Raw genomic sequence first — 6,465 nt, forward strand, 5'->3', positions numbered from 1 at the left:
ACATATCTGCCTTCTGTGTGACCTATGTGTCGCCTTTGGCCTACTTTGAACTGATCACACCGGGTAGTTGTTAGTGCCGGCAGGTTTGTCACTGTTGATACCAGGTGCAATTGCATACCTCCTTGACATTTGGTTCTATATTTTCAGATCGAGCGGTTACATTCCTAGGTAGTTCGCATAAAAATACATGTTTGGCCACTGTTGATATGGTGCAGCTGCATACCTCCTTGACATTTGGTTCTATATTCTCAGATCACGCATTTACATTCCTAGGTAGTTGGCATAAAAATACCTGTTCGGCGATAGCTAGATAGTACCAAATGTTGGTGTCGGTTAAAGAAGCTTTATGTTTAGGTTTTTGAGAGTTTGAGAAGGGTACTACTGAGTTCTGAACATGTTTCTTTTTCTTGCAGGTAATCTGCTAAGTGTAGTGTCAGCACTCTGTTTAGTGTAGTCTCAAGGTGCATCCACGGCAGGTGGTCCAATATTTGGTTGTGTAGTCATTACTTACTAGAATTTTGTGCCATCAAAATCTATCTGCTTATATATTCACCGGGCTTCTACGTTAGTTTTTCTTTTCACACATGATGTGGCAAGTGATTGTCATTAATTACAAGGTTCATGGTTCAGCTGAATGAGAGACAAGCACCATATATGTCCCCCCTAAGAAAGGAAATTTCATAGGTGTGTGTTAATGTTGAGATCAAAATCAGAAAGAAAACTTGCATATCCAGGAAGGATAAAATATTGCTTGTGTGTTTGACACATGACAAAAGGAAGACTTGCCAACTACCAGATAGAAAACCCCTCCTGCCTACAGGTGCTCAGATGTCACCGGCGTGAAACAGGTACTTATTTCCTTTATTCTATGAGCATGCGGCTAAATTTGGTGTCTTCATATAGACCTTAAACTGTGTTTGACATGGAGAGAGTAATCTGGGGCTCCATTTTTTTCCATCGATCTATGCTTTTATTTGTATGCCACCTATAGTTTCAACTGGCATATCACTTATGATGTTATGCAGAACATATCCTTTCACCGTTATTTATGATATTTTATTATTACAACTCAGAGGCTTTATTTGGTACGGTCAAAAAGTTATATGATGTTACTTTGCAAGTAGACAAGTCGTATAATCTTTATTTGATACGGTCAAAAGGTTGTATGATGTTACTTTGCAAGTAGACAAGTCGTATAATCTTTGTTTTGGTTGTGGAGGCTCCATGCTCCTGGGGAAGCAAAAATTTTGATTGCAATACAACTTTGTTGATGATTTGTTGCACTTAATTAGTATCTAAATAGCAATGTTTTCTTAAATATATGGTAAATTTTGTATCAGCATTCCTGATTAGCGCTTAGTCCTCTAGCTATGCATCCACATAGCTGCAGAAACGCCACGTCCATGCTCCTGGCAGACCACAGCTGCAAGTAGCACTACCTACCCTTTACAACCACTTCCATAGAAGATGCAGTGCTCTTAGATGAAAGTGTCCGATTGCATTGCAAAGGGCTAAGCTGGGTGACAAACGACTAGCAGGCGGCGCGGCGAAGCGCGCGATTCATCTAGTTACAACTATATCTATGTTGATACATGCATGCAGTCTCTCAGGATTGGGCCACAAAATGGAGCATGGTCCGCTTAGCACCTAGTAGTGGGCTGTGGGCCGCATATTGGTTTTAGGTCTTATTTTTGATATCAAGTCCTAACAAAGAAATCACTTCTGAAGCACATAAGTGGCCCGTAGTGGTGTTTCCATGGATATTGGACGTCAGGTATGGCTTCTACAGCCTCCTGATGGGTTTTGTATTCCGATGAACATTACGGAGGAATAAAAAGGTCACCGTATTCTTTAAAAAAATCACTTAAAATTGACGTACGAGCCATGTCCCATTATGGTTACAACTGTGTTTCGCACTGGTGTGGTCACGGGAGGTCTCTCAAAATGTAGTCAAGTCAAAAAATACTCTAAATAAAAGTCTTAGACAAAAACATTTGTTAGCTCGAGCGATAGCTAGTTCTCAATTTTGGAAATTCTAGAAATTGGTTTTGAGGTTTTGAAAAACCCAAAAAAGTGATAAATGTAGTCAACGATGCACACTAGATGCACATTTTCAATCTAAAATACTTGTATACAAGGTGCAGAACAAAATTTGAAAAACCGACGAATTTAAGAAGTTTTGAAAACTTCCACTCTTTGCCACGCCCAGATCCAAATTTTTCTCATTTTTGCGGAGCCTAGAATATAAGATATTTATAAAAAACTTTTGTACGCTAGTGTAATACATCGTTGGATTTTTGCAAAAAAAAAAAAAATGAAACCTCAATTTACAATCCCATTGTCTCCCATGCTCTAAAAGGCCGCTTTGAGTCATTTGTTTTGGAGGGTACCTTGTCAAAGGTTGGGGAGCTCAAGTGTTGCATTATCAAAGAAGAGAATTGGTCTAGTTGATAAAGAAAACTGAACCCAAAAAACATAATTGCATGGTTAATTTAAGAGAACCGGCAAAAAACCACACACTACAGATCATGGAACATTGTCTGTGCCAGATAAAATGGAACCTATACCCAATATTAGGAGTCACGCCTCATATCCAACAAAGATAGTCTCCCCAAACAACCCTCGAGAAAATAGGTGCACCGTTATGCACCCACTAAACACAAGTGATCAAGCCTTTATCTCTTCTAAGGCTTGAATGTTGGAATATCACAACCTTTTTTTTGTCTAAACGGTAGGTGGGCCGCTCAATGCGAGACGGAGGTGCCTTCCTAACCAGCATATCCGCTAGCGAGCCAAACGTACTGCAAGCAGACTCTTTGAAGAACTCTCCCATAAATAAAGGTGTGGCTCTCTCATGTGGCTCTTCAACAACCACCTGGATCATCTCCTTTGTTGTTTTCGCCTCACAATTAGGTTTGTTAGGTTGTTATGAACGAAACTTTCCCTCAGTTTGGACTTTTGAAAAACTTGGTTGGTGCACCAATTCAATATGGTACCAAGTTCAGGAGGTCTCAAGTTTAAACTCCGCCTAACACACTTTTTAATTTACTTAAAATAGTTGAGGTCATGATTACCCATGTCTAGCGTCTTCCCGTCTATCCAGCCTAGCCAGTCTAGACATAAAGGAGAATGTTAAAATATAAATTCTAGCTCTTTCCAACTGTCCAGACTGATGACTGAATTAGTTAGGTGCATACAATTTGAAACTAAAGGTTGACGATTCAATACCCAAGAAAATGGAAAAAATTATGGTTTGACCCTGTTCCCACTGGACACGTCAAGACTCCTAAAAAATGGAGCATAGACGTGAGGGGCGGGGGTGTTAGAGTGTAATGACCGGCCCTCTCCTTCAGTTTAAACTTTTGAAAAACTTGGTTAGTGCATGCATTAAATAAGGTGCACCAAATTCCTTCAAATCCTCCATTGCAGAAGGCACAACCGGCTCCACAAAAAATTCCAGCTGGTCGGGTAGTCAATACACCATTTAAACATCTAATACTTGGGATTCCCCACCCTCTTCGGAAGGCCAAATGCATGGGGAACTTTAAATTGGTCCTAGCACGACAGGAGAAACAACCAAAGAGCTCAAAATCCCCATCATCCACGCAACACCAACATTGATCTCAACCATCGGAGTGCGAGCATTTTTGGCTGCTCTCACACTCTCAATCTCTTTATAACAAGCTATCGAAATAACAGACTTAGGAAAAACTATCTGTCGGGTATGATTACACATGTCACAATAGTTTTACATGTTAACTTTCAGGAGTATGATGAATCGTCTTTGAACAGAATATTTGTGAGTACCGATTGTTCTATTTACTCGGATTAATTTGTCCATTGCTAAGATCTAAATATTGAATCTTTACACGTTGCAAATTACTACTAACTAAAATCCTCATTAGACCTTACTCCATATAAGTTTTAAGATGTATGGGTCAAAACAACATTTTTGTAAATATGAAAATAAAAAATGTTGAGTACCTACTCTGCAGGGTTTGACGTTTTGAAAACAGAAATATGGAAGGTACATTGCAGTAATGGACATGTATGTACCTCATGCTGCTAGTCCTAAGGCTAATCATAGTAACATGTGGTAGTAACATGCATATGTTGTTATTTTATGTTACCACAGTCATAGTGGGTAGTTGTAACTTACATTTGGTTTCGTGGATTGTGTCATTTATTATGTTGTAAACTCATCTTTTCTTGTGGTGTGTGATATTGTAGTAACATATCGTTATCACCTTACTATCTTTCTTTATTTATTGTAATGCCATGTAACAAAAATATCTTGGAGTGTGTGATGTTACTACCTATGATACTCCCACAATGAGTAGTGTGAAGAATGCTTTTGGTGGAGAGATTGTGCCGATCTTTATGAGGTAGCATGATGTTATGCATGGCTCCATTGTAAATGCTCCATAACAAGTTTTATAAATGAATAAATGACATATTAGACTAGCCACAATGATAGTATCACAAGTAGTACCGTGTATGCTATGTTGATGGCATAACAATTAACAATCAGAGATGTGAGAGTGATATTATAGATAGATCCCGTATTATATAGCACGTAAAACTAGAAAATTTAATAGCAAATACTCATGCAAAAAATATTTGTAGTGAGACTAGTACAAATGCCCGTGCGTTGCTACGGGTACTTAAATTTTATTTCTCAATACACATATATAATTTAAAACTAACTATAAAAAATTTAAAACAAATCAAAAATATCATAATGTACTACGGCATGATAATTCCGAACGCAATAACAATACATCATTGTTATGTATCTACATAGTTTCAAGTTTTAGATCTTTTTGTTATTCTTACGCGGTAAGCACCTGTGTTCTGAGCCATCATAAATATCAACTCAACAACCTCTTCTTTTGGATGTATTATTGTCTCATAAAACATGGGTGCTGGCAAGGTAAAAAACGGAACGGAAACGGACGGAAACATGCTTTATGGTTTTTGTTTACATCTATCTTGTCGCAATAAGAAACGAAACCGAAATCCGTGAAAACGAATATGGAAACGAAAATCACAGGAGACAAACACGGAGCGGATACGGGACAGATAAGTTACAAAAACACATATTTATCACAACACAATGCGACATAATACCTTAGTTTATAGACCGAAAAGCATACATAAAGTAGGCACTAAGACAAAAAAAAAAATAGCACTTTACTTCAACAAGTGGCTATTCAACAAAAAATAAAACACACAGTTTAACACTTCTTCATATCAAGAGCACACGGTTGCATGCACACGCAATTATACAGAAGCGATTAGGGTTAGTACTTAGTAGACTTGATACGTTATCAAGCCTAGTTTCATGTGTAAATGTAGGTCTACCAAGAGTACGGGTCTCTAGGTTATATTTTCAGAAATTTTTGTATTTATCTCTAGGTTATATTTTCAGAAATTTTTCGTATTTATTTTCCCTGCCACTTCCGTTTCCGCCGGGAAGGGCTCCCTCGGGTTCTTTTCCGTTTCCGTTTCCGTTTGTGTTTTTTCTATTTCTATTCCTTTTCCGTAAAATGCCGCTTCCTTTTCCGTATTTAGCTCTCTATTTCTTTTTTCTTTGAAAATGGACGAAAGTTTCTCTTCCATTTTAGGCATAGGTGTTGCAAACACAAGTATATAGAAGGAATACTTCTTTTCTGATTAGTCTAAACAACACTTTGATATTTATAAATATATAGAGACAATCCTAGATCGTAGCCTTCTATGTCAAACATATAAAAAGAGCTTGGCAAATCTACAATAATGGTTAGGGTAAAAAAAAACTCCGTTAGCAGGTCGGTGGTGCGGATGCTAACTTTTTTAGACAACGATATATCCTCATAAGAGATGAAGATGCTTTTATTATTATGAGGATGAGAGCAAAAATTAAATTTATCCAGGAAGAATATGTAAGAAGCTATTCACAATATAAATACCCAGTTGGTAAATGAAGTGGAAATACTGTGGCACCGGGAACTTTGTTCCCACTTATTGTAGAAATCCAAAAAAAATAGAATATATTTTGCCATAAGCATAATTATAATCTATTGAGACCAATAGACCTTGTCATCATGTTCCATGCATAGCCACTAAAAATATTTAATCATCTTTGGTAAGTGCACTCTACTCTAGGATATATAGAGATGAGTAGATGAACGAGAAACTACACTCTCTTTCACCCCGATGATGTTCTCATGATCCACCTATAGTTAACAATTCAGAGGTGGATAGACGCACATCGAAGAGTGACTTTTTTTTTTGTCATAATAGTGTTACTACACAATAACCAATCAAGCATTGAAAAACAGATAAATAGATGTACGGCAAAATGTATTGCTAGCTTAGTATAGTTCCTCAAAATACTCTTAAGCCTGAATTGAATTTTACTTTTCATTTGGAATTTCATATGTAAAATAAAGCCATGTTTTTTTACAAAATAAGAGATGTATC

Source organism: Lolium perenne, chromosome 7 (assembly GCF_019359855.2).
Source record: "Lolium perenne isolate Kyuss_39 chromosome 7, Kyuss_2.0, whole genome shotgun sequence".
Taxonomy (NCBI): domain Eukaryota; kingdom Viridiplantae; phylum Streptophyta; class Magnoliopsida; order Poales; family Poaceae; genus Lolium; species Lolium perenne.